Source organism: Symphalangus syndactylus, chromosome 24, assembly GCF_028878055.3.
Source record: "Symphalangus syndactylus isolate Jambi chromosome 24, NHGRI_mSymSyn1-v2.1_pri, whole genome shotgun sequence".
Classification (NCBI taxonomy): Eukaryota; Metazoa; Chordata; class Mammalia; order Primates; family Hylobatidae; genus Symphalangus; species Symphalangus syndactylus.
Genome location: NC_072446.2, coordinates 29,111,773 through 29,135,946, shown reverse-complemented (window position 1 = coordinate 29,135,946; position 24,174 = coordinate 29,111,773). Strand labels below are relative to the sequence as shown.

The 24,174-nt window shown below is 43.7% G+C and overlaps 1 non-coding gene across 1 annotated transcript; it reads left to right on the top strand.

Moving 5' to 3' along the window:
* Positions 1 to 18,672: 18,672 nt before the first annotated feature.
* LOC129474984 (U6 spliceosomal RNA) lies at positions 18,673 to 18,778 on the top strand. The gene has a single exon (XR_008654723.1). It is a non-coding gene; the product is annotated as a U6 spliceosomal RNA (small nuclear RNA).
* Positions 18,779 to 24,174: the final 5,396 nt, after the last annotated feature.

Here is a 24,174-nt window from a genome sequence, read left to right as displayed (position 1 = left end):
AATGGAAATGCAAATTCTTAGACTCTAGAATCATCTCCTAGAATTATCTCTGTGTAGGACCTGTTACCACAGCTGAGAACAAGGAATAGGTCAATGTTCACGTTGGTTCCAATCTTGGTTCTGACACTTGCTTACTATGTGGTTTTGGGCAAGTTAAGCCTTGTGCCCTAACCACTGTACCACACTACTTCCCGGCATAGCCCAGATCTTAAAACCAAACAATCTCCCACACTGGACACACCAGCTCCTCACCTGCTGGCACTCCAGCTGTGGCCTCACTAGCCCCAGTCCTTAAAGAGCTGCCACACCCCTGCTCCTGCCACATCCTTTCCTCTCCCTACAATGTTTCAGGCTTTGCTCATGGTCCCTCCTCCATGAAGATTCCCTGAGCCTCCCAGGCCCCTAAGAGAGAGTTAACCCCTCTCTCCTTCACTCCACCCCTGCTGGCTCTAGATGCATCCATCACAGGAAATGTTCCAAATATTACTTTTTTTCAACTTTTATTTTAGATTCAGGGGATGCCTTAGCAGATTTGTTAGAAGGGTATGTTGCATGACATTAAAGAAAATGTGGTACATATGCACCATGGAATACTACACAGCCATAAAAAAGAACGGAATCATGTCCTTTGCAGCAACATGGATGTAGCCAGAGGCCATTATCATAAGCAAACTAACCCACTGTTACTTATATACCCGTTGCAGCCTTGTGGCTTCCAGTCTTCTGGGAAATACAAGCCAGGCCTTACCCATTTCTGTATTCCCAGGATCCAACACAGTGCCAGGAACACAAAGACTCTCAGTAAATAGTGAGTGAATAACCAAGTAAACTAAAACCTCATCCAAAATCCAGTCTCAAGACGGCTACCCAAAGACGGCAAGTTCATGGGGCAGGAATGCCTGGCACATGGCACACCCTTTCTCAATACAAACTTCCATCATGAATAAAATAAATGAATGATAGCACAGCTGAGGATTTACACCCTTATTTCTAGTAACTGTCATTGTAGGTGAATAAAGGATTGGGTCCAGATACAATCTTAATGTATTAGTTCGTTCTCACACTGCTATAAAAAACTACCTGAGACTGGGTAATGTAAGAAGAAAAGAAGTTTAATTGACTCGCAGCTCCGCAGGTTGTACAGGAAGCATGGCTAGGAGGCCTCAGGAAACTTACAATCATGGCAGAAGGCAAAGGGGAAGCAAGCACCTCTTACCACAGCAGAGTAAGAGAGAGAGAGCAAATGGGGAAGTGCTACACGTTTTTAAGCAACCAGATTTTGTGAGAACTCACTATCATGAGAACAGCAAGGGGGACGTGCGCCCCCCGCCATGATTCAATCACTTCCCACCAGGTCCCTCCTCCAACACATGGGGATTAGAGTTCAACCTGAGATTTGCGTGAGGACACAGAGCCAAACCATATCACTTAGGTTTGGAAAGGGAAACATCAGACTTGCTGGTCGAAAAGTAACTTTGTAAACCTTAAGCCATCCTTCAGGGGCAACAAACCTTCAGAACACAATAAGAAAATAAGCCTTCAATGCAAAACTTTAACAATTAAAATATATTAGTCATTCTACATTGCAAACAGGGTTAACTAAACTCTGGGGGTAAGGAGGGTCATAAGATCCCCAAAATAAAATTTTAATATGGTATATGAAGTCTTTCTGAGAGTCGAGTTCTGCCAGAAGCAGACCCTGAGACAAGAATTCGAGTGCAAGTAATTCATTTGGGAGGTGACTCGCGGAAGCAGCAGCAAGGAAGAGGGAAAGAAAGACAGAGGAAGTATGGAAGCCAATTAATAGCATGCTATCAGTCCAGTTACCACTGTGGGCAATGACAGCTCAATCCTACTGGGTAGCTCTGGGGAACAGTATGGAAGACTTGGCTCTGAATTCATCCACCTAAGGTGAAGGAGAGGTGAGGTATTTATACTCCAACTCCCATCTGCCATTGCCTACTCCCAGAGCCATTAACTCCCCAGTATTCCCAGCCCTTCAAGCACAGGGCTGAGAGGAAACCCTCAAGTGGAGACACCTTCCACATGTACAGGGACAGCAAGTGGCAAAGGCATGAGTCGGGGTGAGTGAGCAGGGCCAGCTACAAAGCCCAAGGGGAAAACCTGGTGTGATAAGAGGAATTTGTTTCCAACTAACACACATCAGAACCTAATGAAAACTAAGCAAGAAAGTGGAGATCTAAGACAAAAGAAAACTCTGGGCCGGGCGCGGTGGCTCATGCCTTTGGAACGCCGAGATGGGTGGATCACCAGAGATCAGGAGTTCAAAATCAGCCTGGCCAACACGGTGAAACCCCGTCTCTACTAAAAATACAAAATTAGCCAGGCCTGGTAGTGTGTGCCTGTAATCCCAGCTACTTGGGAGGCTGAGACAGGAGAATCCTTTGAACCCAGGAGGTGGAGTTTGCAGTAAACTGAGATAGCATCACTGCACTCCTGCCTGGGTAACAGAGCGAGACTCAGTCTCAAATAAAAAAAAAAAGAAAAAAAAAACTCTGGACAGAGAAGAAGTTAGAACCTTCCATCTGCCTCTCCTCTGTTCCCTCTGCAATGTGTATGTCTGGCTTTCGTCTTCTCTCCCCTCCCCAACCTGGAATCTATTTTCTTCTCAGTCTGAATCTTTCTTCCTCTTCCCCCTCAAGAGCTCCCCACCCACCCCTCCTGTCCCGATTTTCTCACCCCTCAAGAGCCCATAACATGAAAGTGAAGTATCTTGCTTAATATTTGTTTACTTAGGAACAGTGAGTTTTATGTACACTGTTCTTAATTAAATTCTCAGCAAGTTTCTATTTGTGGATGGAGAGGCATTCTGCCCAAGGAGGGGGGCCTTACAATCTTGGCACCTTATTACTGATTCACCCCCCAGCACTTGGAAAGAACACTTGGGATTCAGCCTTTCATTTGGGGCCCATGAAGCTACTCGTGTTCTCAGCAACACTGATTATTGGCAATTTCCCTCTGTGAGGGAAGTAGATTTCCTTCCAGACATCCTGTAGTGGTGTTTCCGAAGGAGTAGTGACTCGCTGCTTCATCTGCGTGGGCGGCCCGATAGATAAATGCTCATGCAACGCGCCAGGCGGGGGATCTACAAGGAAGCACTTGGTCTCCACCCAAATCACAGTCTGGAGTTCTCTCTCCCCGCTGTCATTTCAGGGAGTCCTCTCTAAATGGCTGCATCAAGAAAGCAAGCTTCTCACTGTCTTCCAGACCCTTGACTTTCCTCAAGACCACCCGGATGTCACCTCCTCCGAGGAGTCTTCCCTGACTACCTTGAGCTGGCAGCCACCCTCTGCTCTGTGCTCCCTGAATTGGGGGCCGCCTGCTTGGACAGCAGGCCTAGATTGTGTGTCTGCTCACCAGGCTGTGGGCTCACAGAGGGCAGAGTCTCCATCTTGGTCGCTGGTCTCCCTGAAAGTTTAGCATAGAGTATAAGCTTAGTAAATGTTTGTTGAATAAATGAATATATGAATGAAGGGATTGAATGAGTGCCAGGAGGACTTACTGGAGTCTTGGACGGGCTTGTAGGAACTCTCGGGCTGACAGCTAGCCAGAAATGTAAGGAGCCCGGAGTCCAGGGAGCCTGGTGTTTTTCACCCTGGGCTGGGGGTGGGGCCAGAGGAGGCCTAAGTGACTGAATTTCTCCCAGATAGAGCCAGGAATCTTCACTCCTGTTGATCTTGGATACTGGGCTTCTAGAAATGGAGTTCCACTCCTTTAAAAAGTTAGAAAACCGGCCATGTGTGGTGGCTCATGCCTGTAATCCCAGCACTTCGGAAGGCCGAGGTGGGTGGGTCACTTGAGACCAGAAGTTTGAGACCAGCCTGGCCAACATGATGAAACCCTGTCTCTACTAAAAATGCGAAAATCAGCCGGGTGTGGTGGTGCATGCCTGTAATCCCAGGTACTCAGGAGGCTGAAGTAGGAGAATCGCTTGAACCCGGGAGGTGGAGGTTGCAGAGAGGCAAGATTGCGCCACCGCACTGCAGCCTGGGTGACAGAGACTCTGTCTCAAAAAGAAAAAAGGTTAGAAAACCATTATTCCACATTCCAGCCGCAACATGTTTTAGAGTGGCATGGCATAGTCAAGGGTGGCTGCTCTGGGACCTGGGCTTACTGACTCCCCGGCCAGGGCTCGCTCAGCTCAAGGCCATAGCCACACCCACCCACAGGCATGGTTCTGGCTCCTACTGAGGGCCTCACACCTGAAGACTCAGCCAGAGGGGGCACCCGCCCAGCCCTGTAATTGGAGTCTGGGGTCGGGAGATGGGTGTTGGGCACCTGGGCTGCGGGGGACTGAGGCTAACCGCCTCCAGGTGTGGGGGAGGCCAGAGGACATGAAAGGGAGACCGCAAGGTCAAGGTGAAGCTCGGGAGCCTAGGCTGGGTTCATGGGGCCAGGACAAGGTTCCTTCCCCACGCCTAGACAGGTGCATCAGAGGCAGCCACAGCTCTGAAGGATGAGGGTCAAGAGAGCCTGGGGCACGCGCTGAAAAGGATGAATCCGCGCTGGACCTCAGGTCTCCCTCCCCGCACCCTGCGTTGTAGGGAAGAGCAGGAACCCTGGCGGCCTCTGAGGCGGGGGCGGCGGGGGGCGCTGGAGGCGCGGAGTTGCAGCCGGCAGATGAGCAGTGGCGCCACCTCCTGACGCCTTCGGGGAATGCAGCTGATGCCCAGCCAGCCCCCGGCCTCTGAAGGGGGGCATGGGGCGGGGGAGGTCCCGGGCCCAAAAAAGCAGATAAGCTATTTCCTTCCCCCTCCACAATTTTTTAAATATATTATTAAGGAAAACTAGAAATATGTACAAAAGTAGAGAGGGCTGTCATAAACTCCCAGATACCCATCGTTCCACTTCACCAATTAGCTCATGGCCAATCCGACTTCCTCTCTAACCATCCTGCACTTTCTCCTCCCCGATGTATTTCAAATCAGATTAAATCCTGGGCATTATATCATTTCACCCCTAAATGTTTCAATATGTAACATAAGTATTTTTAACAATACAACCACAACACCATATCTCACAAAATAATACTTATTTCTTATCATCAAAAATGCAGTCTCATAAATTTTTAAATGTTTTTCTACAGTTTATTAATCATGATCCTCATAAAGTCCACTCACTGCAACTAGCCCACTGTTTTTGAGTGCCTCTTCCTCTGTATGCCTCCCCTCCTTTCTTTTTTCCTTGCAATTCATTTGTTGAGAAAACCTGGTTGTCTGTCCTGACATGTCCCATAGTCTGGATTTTGTTGGCTGCATCCCTGTCATATAATTTCACGTGTTTCTCAAATTTTCTGAGTTGTAGATTCGATCCGTTAGAGTTGAATCCGGAGGTTTGTTCAGATTCAGCTTTGGTCTCTTGTGCTGTCAGCCGCCTTGGCAACCATTAGTTGCATCCATTATGTCACCGGGGACTGTAAAATGGTGATTTCCAATTCCGTAATTAGCTGCTTGCTTTTTTGCTTTGTTTTGTCTTTTTTTTGTTTTTTTGAGACAGAGTCTTGCTCTGTCACCCAGGCTGGAGTGCGGTGGTGCGATCTCGGCTCACGGCAACCTCAGCCTCCTGGGTTCAAGCAATTCTCCTGCCTCAGCCTCCTGAGTAGCTGGGAATACAGGCATGCGCCACCACGCCTGGCTAATTTTTCTGTTTTTAATAAAGACAGGGTTTCACCATGTTGGCCAGGCTGGACTTGAATGCCTGATATCAGGTGATCTGCCCGCCTCAGCTTCCCAAAGTGCTGGGATTACAGGCCTGAGCCACCACACCCAGCCAGCTGTTTGCTTTTAAATCAGAGGTTCATTATGATATAGGCATAACATAACAGTATTCATAATAAGGATAAACAGGTTATTGTCATCAAGCAAGAGATAGGGAGTCTAAGATTTGATGAGCAATACAGGATCCAGTAGTGTGCTATTTACGAGCAAGCACTTAAACAAAAGGATACAGGGAGATTGAAGAAAGAAGGATTAAAAAGGATAAATCACACAAATATGAACCAAAAGAAAGCTAGGGTGATCATCCTAATACCTGACAAATATAAGTTAATGCAAACAATAATATAAGAAGAATTATAGATTTTCAAATAGCCACCCATGAGCATATATTTTCACTAAAAACTGTAGCTTCAAAATACATAAGATATCATGCTGGGCAAGGTGGCTCACACCTGTAATCCCAGCACTTTGGGAGGCTGAGGTGGATGGATCACTTTAGGTCAGGAGTTCAAGACCAGGCTGGGCAACATGGTGAAACCCCATCTCTACAGGAAAAAAAAAGAAAAAAAGAAAAATTAGCCAGGCATAGTGGAGAGTGCCTGTGGTCCCAGCTGCTTGGGAGGCTGAGATAGGAGGATCTCTTGAGCCCAGGATGTGGAAGTTGCAGTGAGCTGAGATCATGCCACTGCACTCCAGCCTGGGTGACAGAGTGAGACCCTGTCTCAAAAATAAATAAATAAATAAGATGTCAAATTACAGAATTGCACAGAGAAATAAATCTACAATTATTATTTGGAGAATTTAATTCATCTCTCCTAGAAACTGACCAAACCCAGACAAACAAGTATCTCAATCAGCAAGCTAATAAGTAGATGCAGAACATCACACCTCCAATCAGAGTGATGCTCACTGCTCCCAGAATTCAAACAGGCCTGGCTTCACTCAGGCGACTCCCAGAATTCTGAGAGACACAGCCCTGCTTGCAGTGTGACAGGGTCAGATTTTGAGACCGCTATGCTTCTCAGTCTTCGCACACAAAGAGAACCACCTTAGACTTGAGCAACCAGGACCTCCCTGCCTTGTGCCCCTATTTAAAGGGCCCTTCTCTGGCCTTCCTATAGCTATGCCCCGCCCACAGGGCATGGAATCCTTAAGACCAAGAGCATAAGCCCACCTTCCTGGTCACTGCTGGATGGCCCAGGAAGGGGAAGGGGCACAGATAGGACCTGCCTAAATGGTCCTGAGCCTGCCTCTAGGACTCACATCATTTTTCTTTGGGTCCTTCCTCCCAAGGATGGACTTACCTCAGTGTGTGCACCCTCAAGCTCAAAGAGCCTAAAGGAGGCTATTTGTTGGGGGGATGATGGAGGTGAGAAGGGCTTGGAAATGGAGAGTGGGCTGACCACAGCATGGAGGAAGACCCCTTGTGGTATAGACAAAGATGGGGATGGGAGGAGAAAAGGAGGAGCTACAGACCACAGCCTCCATTTGTGCTCTTGCCCCCCAAACCTCTCATACGTTAGAGTTGCACACGAACATCATAACCCTGATCACACCCCTCCCCTTCCCCTCCGAGGCTGGTGATAAAACACAAGGAGCAAAACAATCACTGCTGGGGGCCTAATTATGGCAAGCAGCCTGGCAATGCTGTATATAGACTCTGCTTTGAGCGAAATGTGCTGATTTATGCAGTTCTCAACATTTAAAGGTGGAGACCAGACTGTGGCTGAATTGGATCAGATCATTCTCTGGGACAAATTACAACCCTGGGCTGCTGAGCAAAAATTTGTCTGTCTCTCTCCTGCCCCTTCTTTCCCAGAACTACCAGCTCCACCATGGATTCTCTGGCCATTCCTTTGAGCCTTTGTCCCTTCCCCACCCCAGCCCAGCACAAGGGCTGGCATGGAGTGGCAGCTTATAAAACATCTGCTGAATGAATAAGTCTATTTCCTAGAGGGTAGCCCTATTGGATGGGGTGCACTGAACAAAACCACCTAACCTAGTGTCAACCATAGAGGCTTAGGAGCTAGACTACTGGGTTCAAGTTCCTGTTCTCAGCAGCTCTTTCCTGTAGACTCACAGTCCCCAAGTTGGGTGTCAAGACATCTGTGATGAACTGAATGTTTGCATCCCCCAAAATTCGTATGTTGAAGCCCTACCCTGCAAAGTGATGGTGTTTGGAAATGGGGCCTTTGGGATCAAATAGGGTTAGATTAGGTCATGAGGGTGGGGCTCTCATGATGAAATTAGTGGCCTTATGAAAAGAAGAAGAAAGATCACTCTCTCTTTCTGCCATGCCAGGACACAGAGAGAAGGCAGCCATCTGCAAGCCAGGAAGAGAGCCCTCACCAGTACTCAACTGTGCTGGCATCTCGATCATGGACTTCTAGCCTCCAGAACTGTGAGAAAGTAAATCTCTGCTGTTTAAGCCACCCAGTTTATGGTATTTTGTTATAGCAGCCCAAGAAGATGAAGATAACATTCCTGGGGGCCAGGTGCAATGGCTCACCCCTGTAATCCCAGCACTTTGGGAGGCCAAGGCAGCAGATCACTTGAGGTTAGGAGTTTAAGACCATCCTGGCGGACACAGTGAAATGTTGTCTCTACTAAAAATACAAAAATTAGCCACGTATGGTGGTGGACATCTGTAGTCCCAGCTACTTGAGAGGCTGAGGCAAGAGAATCACTTGAACCCGGGAGACGGAGTTTGCAGTGAGCTGAGATTGTGCCACTGCACTCCAGTCTAGGCGGTAGAGTAAGACTTTGTCTAAAATAAATAAATACATAAAATAGCACTCCTGGGCACTGCAGCACACACAAGAGGGGAACATTTATTATCTTACCTGTTTTAAAAAAACATAATATTTGTCAGATACCCACAAACTACAGCTCAAGGCAGTTCACTGTTTCAACATTAGCTTGTGCTACATCGCTTTCAGTGACATATCTTTGAAAAGCTGGGTTTTCTGTAGTTACAGTTATAAAAAGCAAATATCACATGAAAATCAATGTAGAACAGAAAATGAGGGGAGCAACATCCAATCTGATTCAAGTTTTGAGAAGCTGTGCAGTGCCCAACGGACACATACATCCCATGACTATGTCATTCTGGTTGAGATGGAAGAAAAGTATTTTTGTTTCAATTTATGTGAGTTATTTTTTCAAACAACGACTCAGCTGTTAGGGCATAAAGAGTTGTAAGTTGTTTGCACCTAATTACTTAATAAACAAAACTATTAGGTATTTCTCTAGGCCTTGGGGCACCATGAAAAAGTTACTAAGACACTGAAGGCATTGGGAACAGAGAAACTGTGGGAGTCCCTGTGTTAGGCATTTTACTTCATCTATCTGGGCCTCAGCTTTCCTATATATAAACTGGAGGCCAGGCATGATGGCTCACTCCTGTAATCCCAGCACTTTGGGAGGCCAAGGTGGGTGGATCACCTGAGGTCAGGAGCTTGAGACCAGCCTGGCCAACATGGTGAAACCCCATCTCTACTAAAAATACAAAAATTAGCCGAGCGTGGTGGCGGACACCTGTAATCGCAGATACTTGAGGGACTGAGACAGGAGAATCGCTTGAACCCAGGAGGCGGACGTTGCAGGGAGCCAATATCACACCATTGCACTCCAGCCTGGGAGATAAGAGTGAAACTCCATCTCAAAACAAAAAAAAAAACAAACTAACTAACAAAAACTGGAGATAATAAGTATATATCACAAGGTTATTGACAGGATGAATTAAGTGAAGATATATGCGGTATTTAGAATGGTACCTAGTGCATAATAACAGCTGCATATATGTGGTTATTATCACACAGAAAGGCCAAACTGGTAGTTGGAATTATCATAGGGAAAATGTCTAAAATGCAGCAAAGAACAATTTTCCAACATTCCCTTTTTTATTAATAATTTAGTTATCATATACCAAGTACTTTGACATGCATTACAAAGAGCACTGGACTGGCAGTCATAAGATGTGTTCCAGCCACAGTTCAGCCTTGAAACCTTGAGCAAGGCACTCCCTCCCCCTAAGCCTCAGTTCCCACATCAGTATATCATATGTGCGGTGGTAACCATGGGTTTTGTGGGACAGGGTTAAGACTCTTTCTTCAACTGTGCAAACACCAAAGGGACCAGGCCACCGATGGGGAAGTTCCTCGTATACTATAAACAGGGAAAATCTTAAGAAGTCGTTAATATTTTGAAATTGATCTGCTAATTAGAAACTCTCTTTGGGCTGGGCATGGTGGCTCACATCTGTAATCCCAGCATTGGGAGGCTGACGCAAGACGGTCGCTTGAGCACCGGAGTTCAAGACCAGCCTGGGCAACATGGTAAAACCCCATTTCTATAAAAGAAAAATGAAAAAATATATATATGTTAAGAAACTGTCTTTATCAGCTCATTGGCATAAGTTTCTCTCGACTCTGGAGGTCACTGAAGGAATGAGTTTCTCGGCTTCCTCTGAGTCAAAGGTAATGAAGCCAGTCAGAGTTCCAAAATCACTGGCTTCGAACTGATCCAGACCTTTCACTAAATTAGACCATCTCAGAATGTGTCAAAATAGTGAGGTTTTTGCCAGCTGTATAATCAGTTCCGTATTCAATTTCTTAAATAGAGATTTGTTGATAAACCAACCTACCATTTTTAAAATGTAGTTTTGTCTTCAAAAAAAAAAAAAATAAAGACTTTCTTTTAAAAAAAGATCTCAGTTTTCATCAGATCAAATTTCCTTTGCCATTTGCCTCTAGGGTTCCTAGGAATTCTGATTTTTTCTAATGCCGAGTTTACTCCTTTATATTAGATCGTCATTGAAATGGACCTCATTCCCATAGAGGGGTGATTATGGGTTTATTCCTTTTACAAGGCTGGTGGCTGACAGAAGGGATACTGCTGGTAGCTTCAAGGAAATGTGTTTTATAAAACGAGGGCTGAGATTGTTATAAAGCTGATTTTGGCATGTTTTTCTAACTTAAAAAAATTAAAATGGAAAAATGGTTTCTCTCAGATGAAGGGTTCTGCGTGTATACACAGGATTTCAAAATCTAAAGCCCCCCATAATAGAAATAAAGATTAGTGTCACTCCCTGACCTCCACTTCCCATTCTCCAGGCCAGCCAGGTCTGTCTCTAAGCCTGGAGCAGAAAGCAGAGCTACCCATGGCTCCCAGATTCTCCCTGACGGCACATAGCATTTGGATGTGAGAATATTCAGACTCACCCCAACAAAACAAATGAGTACCTTTGAGCTTTTAAAAAAAATCACCTTGGCCAGGTGCAGTGGCTCACACCTTTAATCCCAACATTTTAGGATGCCAAGGCAGGAGTATAGTTTGAGCCCAGGAGTTGAAGACCAACCTGGGCAACATAGCCAGACCATGTCTCTACTAAAAAGACAAAATAATAGCCAGGCGTGATGGCCTGAGCCTGTAGTCTCAGCTACTCAGGAGGCTGAGGTGGGAGGATCATCTGAGCTGCGGAGGTCGAGGCTGCAGTGAGCCATGATCGTGCCACCACACTCCAGGCTAGAACCTGGGTGACAGACTGAGACCTTTTCTCAAAAGAAAAAAAAATCACCTTGCCTCATCCTTGAAACTGATTCCATGACCTCAGAGACACCCTTGGTAGAAAAATCAGGAAAGGCCTCCCACAGTTAAGAGTTAGGACCCAGACCATCCTTCCCATGTAGCTTCTAGAGCCAGATGGTCTGGGTTCAAATCCTGGCTCTGCCACTAGCCAGCTGTGTGACTTTGAGCAAGTCACTTAACCTTTCTGTGCTTTGCTTTTCTCATATGCCAAGTGGAAGTAACAATTAAGAATCAAATGACTTAGTATTTGTAAAAGTTCTTACTGTAACAGCTAGTGTGCATTATTGGATGAAAGCAAGCGGCTGGGGTTTTGTCTTATGTCTGGCCAACAGATGGTCGTCCTCCTCTCCCAGCCTGCGCCTCGGAGTGATCCACGTCCCCAGTGAGCTCACTGCCCACTTCCTAACTTTCACCCACTCCTGCCTTCCGCTCCAGAGAAAAGTCTGTTCAGGCCTTGACATTGCTCAACAATTCTGATTTTTCCTAGTCCATCCTTTTGCCGTCTTCATGGAGACAGTGTCAGACCTGCCTCTGCCACCAAATCTCTGAGCCTCACTCACACTTGGCTTCTGTCCTTCTTCACAGAGAAAATAATGCTGTCAAACAGAAAACCCACAAGCTCCTTCCATGCCTCTCACTCTGTCCTGCTCCTGACCACTTCTCCTTTCTCCCCTACTCTCCTTCTTACCAGAGTGGAGGACGTCCCATCCCTCCACCATCTGAGGTTGGTTGCCATCCCCAGTGGGGCCTGCCAGTGCAGTTGTGCAGGTTGTGCACTGCACAAGGGCACCTAGCCAAGGTGTCAGTAGAAACTAAAATCCAACCAATTTGTGCTTTCCAAATCCTTTATCCCAGCAGGAGATACCCAGACATGTGTGCTTTTTCTAAATCATCCACCGAGAAGGGCCCATTTTTCAAATTTAAGCAGACAATTTTTTTTTTTTTTTTTGAGACGGAGTTTTGCTTTTGTCATCCAGGCTGGAGTGCAATGGTACGATCTCGGCTCACTGCAACCTCCGCCTCCCGGGTTTAAGCAATTCTCCTGTCTCAGTCTCCCACGTAGCTGAGATTACAGGCACTGTCACCACACCCAGCTAATTTTTGTAATTTTAGTAGAGACAGGGTTTCGCCATGTTGGCTAGGCTGGTCTCGAACTCCTGGCCTCAGGTGATCCACCCACCTCGGCCTCCCAAAGTGCTGTGATTACAGGCATGAGCCACTGCACCCGGCTAAGCAGATATCTTATAAGCAAGTGGAGATCGTGGCCCCTGAGCTCAAAACCTCAGATAGCCCTGTTCTTTCAGAGCCTCTATCACACTGTCACCTCTTTATTAGCCTCTCTTTTATCAGCTTCTACCTTCAGTCTCAGAGCTGTCATGAGCAGAGGATGACATGAAGGAAAAGTAGCCAACACTTGAAATGGTGCAAAGAAATTACCATGTATCCTTCAGTGCTGGGTGTTGCAAGTCAGATGCCTCCCCCGTTATCTGATTCTGCAAGAACTGAGCTGTCCAATACGGTAGCCACTAGCCACGTGCAGTTACTAAACATAAAACATGGGTACTCAAAATCGAGCTGTGCTGTTAAGTACAAAACACACACTGGATTTCAAAGACTTAGTAAGAAAAAAATGTTAAATATTTAATTAAGGCCGGGCACAGTGGCTCATGCCTGTAATCCTAGCACTTTGGGAGGCCAAGGTGAGAGGGTCACTTGAGCCCAGGAGCTCAAGGGCAGCCTGGGCAACAGTGCAGGGCCCCATCTCTACAAAAATTTATTTTAAAAATTAACTGAACATGGTGGTGCATGCCTGTAGTCCCAGCTACTTAGGAGGCTGAAGTGGGAGGATGGCTTGAGCCCACGTCAAGGCTACCGTGACCCACCTGGGCAACAGAGTGAGACCTGCCTCAAAAAAGAATTTTCATTAATAATTCTTATATCACATGTTTCTAGGGCTATCATAACAAAGTAGCACAAACAGCGTGGCTTAAAACAACAGAAATTTATTGTCGCACAACTCTGGAAGCTAGAAGTCCAAAATCAAGGCGCCAGCAAACCCATGCTCCCTCTGAAACCTAGAAGGGGGAACCGTTGCCTGCCTGTTTCTAGCTTCTGTTGGTGGCCATAAATTCATGGTGTTCCTTGGCTTGTAGCTGCCTCACACGTGCCTCTGTCGTCGCTCGGTGCTCTCCCTGTGCTGTCACATAGCATCGTCTTAGAAGGATTCCCGTCACCATAGATTAAGCGCCCATCCTACTCCAGTATGACCTGATCTTAACTAATTACATTTGCAACAACCCTATTTCCAAATAGGGTCATATTCTAAAGTACTGAAAGTGAGGATTTTAAGATGTATTTTGGGGAAACACAATTAAACCCACAACACATGTGTTTTGTTTTATTTTGTGTTGTTTTGAGACGGAGTCTCTCTCTGTCACCCAGGCTGCAGTGCAGCGCGGCTCACGGCAGCCTCCGCCTCCAGGGTTCAAGCAATTGTCCTGCCTCAGCCTCCCGAGTAGCTGGAATTACGGATGTGCACCACCACACCCAGATAATTTTTGTATTTTTAGTAGAGACAGGGTTTCACCATTTTGGCCAGGCTGGTATCGAACTCCTGACCTCAAGTAATCTGCCTGCCTCAACCTCCCAAAGTGCTGAGTCACCTCACCCGGCCCCACAACACTTGTTTAAATGATACTATTTGAATACATTGAGTGAAATTAAATACAATGATTGATTGCATTTGAGGCTTACATTACATGTCTATTGGGTGGCACCGCTCTAGGGCTGTGTACTGTGGTTTGACTTGTTATTTACTATTGATTAGGGTAGCTTACAACTCTGAAAAAGAAAAGTGTTAATCCATAGAAAACCAATAGCAACCAATAAACTTTATCCTGTAGAGATGCAAATGAAAAGATCATAACCCAAAGTTTCTGGATTTCTTCTGTATGTACTTTAGCAGTTCTATTCCAACATTCTTTCTCTTTTTATTTTTTTTTATTATACTTTAAGTTCTAGGGTACATGTGCACAACGCGCAGGTTTGTTACATATGTATACATGTGCCGTTTTGGTGTGCTGCACCCATTAACTCATCATTTAGCACTAGGTATATCTCCTAATGCTATCCCTCCCCCCTCCCTCCACCCCACAACAGGCCCCAGTATGTGATATTCCCCTTCCTGTGTCCAAGTGTTCTCATTGTTCAGTTCCCACCTATGAGTGAGAACATGCAGCGTTTGGTTTTTTGTCCTTGGGATAGTTTGCTGAGAATGATGGTTTCCAGCTTCATCCATGTCCCTACAAAGGACATGAACTCATCCTTTTTTATGGCTGGATAGTATTCCATGGTGTATATGTGCCACATTTTCTTAATCCGGTCTATCATTGATGGACATTTGGGTTGGTTCCAAGTCTTTGCTATTGTGAATAGCGCTGCAATAAACATACATGTGCACGTGTCTTTATAGCAGCGTGATGTACAATCCTTTGGGTATATACCCAGTAATGGGATGGCTGGGTCAAATGGTATTTCTAGTTCTAGATCCTTGAGGAATCGCCACACTGTCTTCCACAATGGTTGAACTAGTTTACAGTCCCACCAACAGTGTAAAAGTGTTCCTATTTCTCCACATCCTCTCCAGCACCTGTGGTTTCCTGGTGTGAGATGGTATCTCATTGTGGTTTTGATTTGCATTTCTCTGATGGCCAGTGATGATGAGCATTTCTTCATGTGTCTGTTGGCTGCAAAAATGTCTTCTTTTGAGAAGTGTCTGTTCATATCCTTCACTCACTTGTTGATGGGGTTGTTTGTTTGTTTGTTTGTTTTTGTAAATTTGTGTAATTTCTTTGTAGATTCTGGATATTAGCCCTTTGTCAGATGAGTAGATAGCAAAAATTTTCTCCCATTCTGTAGGTTGCCTGTTCACTCTAATGGTAGTTTCTTTTGCTGTGCAGAAGCTCTTTAGTTTAATTAGATCCCATTTGTCAATTTTGGCTTTTGTTGCCATTGCTTTTGGTGTTTTAGACATGAAGTCCTTGCCCCTGCCCATGTCCTGAATGGTATTGCCTAGGTTTTCTTCTGGGGTTTTTATGGTTTTAGGTCTAACATTTAAGTCTTTAATCCATCTTGAATTAATTTTTGTATAAGGTGTAAGGAAGGGATCCAGTTTCAGCTTTCTACATATGGCTGGCCAGTTTTCCCAGCACCATTTATTAAATAGGGAATCCTTTCCCCATTTCTTGTTTTTGTCAGGTTTGTCAAAGATCAGATGGTTGTAGATGTGTGGTATTATTTCTGAGGGCTCTGTTCTGTTCCATTGGTCTATATCTGTTTTGGTACCAGCACCATGCTGTTTTGGTTAGCCTTGTAGTATAGTTTGAAGTCAGGTAGCATGATGCCTCCAGCTTTGTTCTTTTGGCTTAGGATTGACTTGGCAATGTGGGCTCTTTTTTGGTTCCACATGAACTTTAAAGTAGTTTTTTCCAATTCTGTGATAAAGTCACTGGTAGCTTGATGGGGATGGCATTGAATCTATAAATTACCTTGGGCACTATGGCCATTTTCACAATATTGATTCTTCCTATCCATGAGTATGGAATGTTCTTCCATTTGTTTGTGTCCTCTTTTATTTCCTTGAGCAGTGGTTTGTAGTTCTCCTTGAAGAGGTCCTTCAGGTCCCTTGTAAGTTGGATTCCTAGGTATTTTATCCTCTTTGAAGCAATTGTGAATTGGAGTTCACTCATGATTTGGCTCTCTGTTTGTCTATTATTGGTGTATAAGAATGCTTGTGATTTTTGCACATTGATTTTGTATCCTGAGACTTTGCTGAAGTTGCTTATCAGCTTAAGGAGATTTTGGGCTGAGATGATGGGGTTTTCTAAATATACAATCATGTCATCTGTAAACAGGGACAATTTGACTTCCTCTTTTCCTAATTGAATATCCTTTATTTCTTTCTCCTGCCTGATTGCCCTGGCCAGAACTTCCAACACTATGTTGAACAGGAGTGGTGAGAGAGGGCATCCCTCTCTTGTGCCCATTTTCAAAGGGAATGCTTCCAGTTTTTGCCCATTCAGTATGATATTGGCTGTGGGTCTGTCATAAATAGCTCTTATTATTTTGAGATATGTCCCATCAATACCTAATGTATTGAGAGTTTAGCATGAAGGGTTGTTGAATTTTGTCAAAGGCCTTTTCTGCATCTATTGATATAATCATGTGGTTTTAGTCTTTGGTTCTGTTTATATGCTGGATTACATTTATTGATTTGCATATGTTGAACCAGCCTTGCATCCCAGGGATGAAGCCCACTTGATCATGCTGGATAAGCTTTTCGATGTGCTGCTGGATTCGGTTTTCCAGTATTTTACTGAGGATTTTTGCATCGATGTTCATCAGGGATATTGATCTAAAATTCTCTGTTTTTGTCGTGTTTCTGCCAGGCTTTGGTATCAGGATGATGCTGGCCTCATAAAATGAGTTAGGGAGGATTCTCTCTTTTTCTATTGATTGGAATAGTTTCAGAAGGAATGGTACCAGCTCCTCTTTGTATCTCTGGTAGAATTCGACTGTGAATCCGTCTGGTCCTGGACTTTTTTTGGTTGGTAGGCTATTAATTATTGCCTCAATTTCAGAGCCTGTTATTGGTCTATTCAGGGATTCAACTTCTTCCTGGTTTAGTCTTGGGAGGGTGTATGTGTCCAGGAATTTATCCATTTCTTCTAGATTTTCTAGTTTATTTGCATAGAGGTGTTTATAGTATTCTCTGATGGTAGTTTGTATTTCTGTGGGATCGGTGGTGATATCCCCTTTATCATTTTTTATTGTGGCTATTTGATTCTTCTCTCTTTTCTTCTTTATTAGTCTTGCTAGCGGTCTATGAATTTTGTTGATCTTTTCAAAAAACCAGCTCCTGGATTCGCTGATTTTTTGAAGGGTTTTTTGTGTCTCTATCTCCTTCAGTTCAGGTACACCTGAAGATAAGAAACAGACTATGTGAACTAAAAGATGGTTGCTGCTTCACTTTGGCCCTCCAAATCTCCCACAAGAACCTCTCTTGGCTGGGCGCAGTGGCTCACACCTGTAATCCCAGCACTTTGGGAAGCCGAGGCGGACAGATCACTTGAGGTCAAAAGATTGAGACCATCCTGGCCAACACATTGAAACCTCGTCTCTACTGAAAATAAAAAAATTAGCTGGCCATGGTGGTGCATGCCTGTAATCCCAGCTACTCAGGAGGCTGAGGCAGGAGAATGACTTGAACCCGGGAGGTGGAGGTTGCAGTGAGCCAAGATTGCGCCACTGCACTCCAGCCTGGGCGACAGAGTGAGACTCCATCTCAAAAGAAAAAAAGAACCTCTCTTGTGTCCCACCCTAACAAGAAATGTATAGGTAACAAAGTTTGTAAAATGTAGTTCATCCTAGCCAAATTCACATATTTTAAAGCCACTATACTAGCTAAGGCTAAAAGAACAGAACAGATTTTTTAGTCCTGTCTTCTCTGGAAGACTTCCAGTCAATGCCTAAGCAAGGTAGTATCAAAGGCTTAGTCATTGCTGCCCAATGAGGGAATTCCCTTAGTAGGCAATTTTTGCTCCAGAACTCCCCCATCAGGCTGGCAGAAATAGTATTAAGAATTCATGGCCGGGAGCGGTGGCTCACGCTTGTAATCCCAGCACTTTGGGAGGCCGAGGCGGGCGGATCACGAGGTCAGGAGATCAAGACCATGGTGAAACCCCGTCTCTACTAAAAAATACAAAAAAATTAGCCGGGCATGGTGGCGGGCGCCTGTAGTCCCAGCTACTCGGAGAGGCTGAGGCAGGAGAATGGCGGGAGAATGGCGTGAACCCGGGAGGCGGAGCTTGCAGTGAGCCGAGATTGCGCCATTGCACTCCAGCCTGGGCGACAGAGCGAGACTCCGTCTCAAAAAAAAAAAAAAAAAAAAAAAAAAAAAAAAAAAAAAGAATTCATTGTGAGGTGACAGCTCCCCTGCTCAATCCTGCTTCTTCCCATTTTCTTTCACAGGTGTCACTCCACAATAAATCTTTTGTATTTCTAACTCTGGCTTAGCATCTGCATCTCAGAAATTCCAACAAACATAAAATAATTTTAAAGCAACCATTATAACTATACTCAAGGACTGCAAATATGCTTCAAATAAATGAATAAATAGAAATTTTCAACAGATAAATAGAAACTACAAAAAGAATCAAATGAACATGCTAGAATTTAAAAATTCAATATCTGGATTTTTTAAAGTTCACTGGATAGGCTTAACAAGAGACGAGAGGTGACAGAGAGCCAACAAACTTGAAGACAGGTCAATAGAAATATCCCACCTGTCCTCACTTCGGCAGTACATATACTAAAATTGGAACGATACAGAGAGGATTAGCATGGCCCTGCAAAAGGATGATATGCCAATTCATGAAGCATTAGAAAATAATTTTTAAATTTTTTAAAAAAAGAAATATCCTAGCTGAAGAATAGAAAAATAAAAAATGGTGAAATTTCAGTGACCTATGGAGCAATATCAAAAGTTTTAACTTTGTATCATTGGAGTCCTTGAAGGCAAGAAGAGATTGGGACAAAAAAGTTTTGTGGGCTGGGCGCAGTGGCTCACGCCTATATTCCCAGCACTTTGGGAGGCCAAGGCGGGTAGATCACCTGAGGTCAGGAGTTCAAGACCAGTCTGACCAACATGGTGAAATGCCGTCTTTACTAAAAACATAAAAAATTAGCCAAGCATGGTGGTGCATGCCTGTAATCCCAATCTCAGCTACTTGGGAGGCTGAGGCAGGAGAATCTCTTGAACCCAGGAGGCAGAAGTTGCAGTGAGCCAAGACCATGCCACTGCACTCCAGCTTGGGCAACAAGAGTGAAATTCCATCTCAAAAAAAAAAAAAAAAGTTTTGTGAAGAAATAATGGTCAAATTTTTAGTGCAAGTTATAAATTTATACAGTCAAGAAATTCAACAAACCCCAAGCAGGAAAAAATACAAAGAAAACCACATATAGATACATCATACCAAACTGCTGAACACCAAAGATAAAGAAAATATCATGATATCAGCCAGAGAAAATTTACGTAATACATAACAGGGAACAATGATTTGAATGACTTCTGACTTCACGTCAGAAGTAATAGAGAACAAAAGACAACAGAAAAACAACTTTAAGCCTAGGCAACATGGTGAAACCCCGCTTTTACAGAAAAAAATACAAAAATTAGCCATCATGGTGGTGCACACCTGTGCCTCCAGCTAATAGCCTCCCAGCTATTTGGGAGGCTGAGGCAGTAGGATCACTTGAGCCCGGGAAGTTGAGGCTGCAGTGAGCCATGATCACACCACTGCACTCCAGCCTGGGTGACAAAGTGAGACCCTATATCCAAAAGAAAAGAAAAACAACTTAAATTGTCAACCCAGAATTCAATATCCACTAAAATATACCTGAAAATGAATGTGTTGCTATGTAACAATTACCACAACCTAGTGGTTTTTAAATATGCGCATTATCTCACAGTTTCTGTAGATTAGAAGTCAGAGCCAGGAATCGGTTCTCATCTGGAGCTGAACTGACAATGAATCGTCTCCCAAGCTCACTCGGGTTAGTGGCAGAATTTATTTCTTTGAGACTGTAAGACTGAGGCTATGCTAAGCAACTAGATGTTGCCTGAAATTTCTGGCCTGGTGGGCTCAGATAAGTTTTTGCAAGCCTCCATGTTCACAGCCAGTAAGTAAAAGAGACTCTAGAGTCAGCTAGCAAGACAGAGTCTTTTATAATGTACCGTATCATGGCAGTGGCAACCTATCACTTTTGCCATATTCTGTTGTTTAGAAGCAATTCACAAGTCCCACCCACACTCAAGGAGAGGAGATTATATGAAGATGTGAATACCAGAAGTTGGGGATTATTGGGGGTCACTCAAGTTCTGTCCACCACAAGGAAGATGAAATAAAAACATTCTCAAATGAATGAAAACTAAGAGACTTCACTCAGCAGAACTGCACTACAAGAAACACTAAATGAAGTTCATCAAATGAAGGGAAGTGACGCAGATGGGAACTCATATATCTTCAAGAAGAAGTGAAATCCCTGGTGTTTTGTGAAAAAGCCGTCTATGCAAAGTGACACCCAAATACAGAAGGAGCCAAGAAGCCAAAGAATGAAGCTGACAAATCCAGTTTGTCAGTAGGAACTTATAGACAGAAGCATAGTCTTGGGTGGCAGCAACACAAATAGATCTCTGCACTGTTACTCCCCAGACCCAGGGCTTTTATACCATAGGGCAAGAGTGTACGTGCTCTATAGAGACAATTAAAGGCACCCTCCAGACAGGCAAGAATACTATAAGCATCATAGCCCACAATTTCTGCAGTAACATCAAGATAGACCTGTTGTTACAATAGGAACAGTAAGTAAAGTAGAAATTTTGCAGGCATTCCCAGGACTGGGGTTAAGCAGAAGTCAACATGGAAGATTAACATCCAAGATGGGGTCATTTTTCTCTCCACATCTGAAAATGTTAAACATGTTGCTGAGTGATATCGTTTGGGTCTATGTCCCTGCCCAAATCTCATGTCAAATTATAATCCCCAATGTTGGAGAAGGGGACTGTTGGAGATGATTGGATCATGGGGGCAGACTTCCCCCTTGCTGTTCTCATGATTGTGAATGAGTTCTCATGAGATTTTGTTGTTTAACAGTGTGTAGCACCTGCCCCTTCCCTCTCTTCCCCCTGCTCTGGTCATGTAAGACGTGCCTCCTTCCTCTCCACCTTCTGCCATGATTGTAAGTTTCCTGAGGCCTCTCCAGCCATGCTTCCTGTGCAGCCTGCAGAACTGTGGGCCAATTAAATCTGTTTTCTTTATAAATTACCCAGTGTCCGGTAGTTCTTTATAGCAGTGTGACAACGACTAATTTAGTGAATATAAAATATTACATTCTCCTTAATTTCTAAATGCTTCTAACTCTTTAAAGTGAAAATTATAACATTGTATTGTGGTATTTTTAATGTGTTTATACATTATATATGAAAATATAGCATAAAGGTTGGCGGTAAATTGATGTGTATGGTTGTAAGGCTCTTAAATTTTGTGTGAAGTGGTAAAATATTTAGATCTACGTAGAATGTAGACTTTAAGTTAAGAATGAATATTGTAATCACTAAGCAACCACTTTAAAACATATAAAGAGGTGTAGCTAAAATGCCAATTAACAAATTAAAATGGAGTTCCAAAAATTTATTTTAACCCATAAGAAGGCAAAAAAGGATGAAGAGAGGAAAAATGTATATATAAAACAAACAAGTAATAAAATGGTAGATCTATATCAAATTATGTCCATAATTACATTATCTGTAAATGGACTAAACACTCCAACGAAAAAGCAGAGAAGGCAGGATTAAAAAAAAATAACAAGGAGAATCTGTATCCCAACTACAAGAGATACACTTTAAATGTTACAATACAGATAGCTGAAAGGAAAGAGATGAGAAAAGATACATTATACAGCATCCAATCAGGGCATAAGAAAGCTAGAATAAGGGCTAGGTTAATTTCAAATGGAGTAGACTTTAAGACAGAGATAAAAAGGAACATTTCATGATGGTAAAATGGTCCATTTTCATCAAGAGAACAAAAATCAGAATTGCATCTAACGATAGAGCTTCAAAATGCATGAAACAAAAATTGACAAAACTTGGACTCCCAGTCCCAAAATGGCAGTGCAGAAGCAAGCTGGCTTCACTCCCCACCCCCCGCAGAAAACCAACAACAAATATATAGCACCAAGATTATCACCAGCAATATACCATAACTCAAATATGAGGATGAGACAGCTCCTAGGACTACAGAGAAGCGAAAAAACTCAGAGGATCAGCCGACAGTCAGAGGATCAGACTTCCATATCCATAATGCTCTGCCCTCCAATCTGCCCAGCACCAAACACATGGAAATCTTCCCCCTGACTCACAGCTTCTACACTAGAAACAGTAAGATTGAGGTGTCTGATCTACTTCCCCACCATCCTAGGTTCTTTGGCAGGAGACCTGCCTCTGCCTCAAGTCACAGGAAGCATTGAGAGTGCCTAGAAAGAGAAATGTCCCTGAGGACACTCAGAGACAAATGGCGAAGGTGGGACTTACTATCCCCAGCCTAGAAAACTCTGCTCTGGACGTTGGCCAAAGGAGATACCAAATCAGAGTGGCTGTTCATCATCACCATACGGGAGGAGGTTCGTTTCACAGGTTCCCTGTTCGCAAACCCCTATGAAGCTTCCCACGCTGCCAGGCTATCCCTTTTGGAGCCTCCCCGGTTTGGGAACAGGCAGCGATCTGATTTACTACAACTGAGGCAAACTTGAGCTTAAGGCGCCATCTAGTGCCAAAAAGGAGGCAGTGATCTAGAGGGAAAAACAAAAGAAACATAATTAACAGGTAAATTACAAAGACTCTCTAAGCAAACATATCCCCCAAAAAACCAAAACAAGCCAGACAGGGACATCTGGAATAAATAACTAATCCTTTAATGCAGAGAAATAGACATCCATGCACAAGAAACAACAGCAAACAGGCAGCTGCGTGTGATGGAGCACACATGTAGTCCCAGCAACTCAGGAGCCTGAGCCTGAGACCAGGAGTTCAAGGCCACCTTGAACTATGAATACATTACTGCACTCCAGCCTGGTGACAGAACAAGACACTCTGTCTCAAAAAAAAATCTCTCCTCGCCAAAAAAAAAAAAAAAAAAAAAAACAGGACTAGATGGATTCACAGCCCAATTCCACCAGATGTACAAAGAAGAAATAGTACCAATCCTACTGAAACTACTTCAAAAAACAGAAGAGGGGAACACACCCACACACCCTAACTCATTCTACAAAGTTATCGTCACCCTGATACCAAAGCCAGGCAAGGACACAACAAAAACAAAGAAAACTACAGATCAATATCCCTGATGGACATAGACACAAAATTCCTTCACAAAATATTAGCAAACCAAATACAACAGCACATCAAAAAGATAATGCACCAAGAGCAAGTGGGTTTTATTGCAGGAATGCAAAGATGTTTCAACATATGCAAATCAATAAATGTGACTGACCACATAAACAGGATTAAAAACAAAAACCAGATTGTTACGTCAATAAATACAGAAAAAGCATTTGATAAGTCATCAGTCTTTCATGATAAAAACCCTCAACAAACTAGACATAGAAGAAACATACCTCAAAATAATAAAAGCCATATAAAACAAACCCACAGCCAACATTATACTGAATGGGGAAATGTTCCCTCTAAGAAATGAAACAAGACAAGGATGCCTACTTTCACATTGTTATTCAACATCTGGATTTCCTAGCCAGAGCAGGAAGAGAAATAAGAGGCATCAAAACTGGAAAATAGGAAATCAAATTATCTGTTTGCTGATGATACGATCTTATACCTAGAAAACCCTAAAGACTCCTCCAAGACATTCCTAGATTTGATAAATGAATTCAGTGAAGTTTTAGGATACAAAACAACATATAAAAGCCAGTAGCATTTCTATATACCAATAGTGATCAAGCAGAGAACAAAATCAAGAGGTCAAACCCATTTACAATAACTACAAAACCAATACTTAAGAATATTTTACTAAAGAGGTGAAATATCTCTATCTCTATTAAAAAACTATAAAACACTGATGAAAGAAATTATAGGTGACACAAACAAATAGAAAAATAGCCCATGCTCATGGATCAGAAGAATCAGTATCATTAAAATTACCACACTGCTCAAAGCAATCAAGAGACTCAATGCAATTCCTATCAAAATACCAACGTCATTTTTCACAGAATT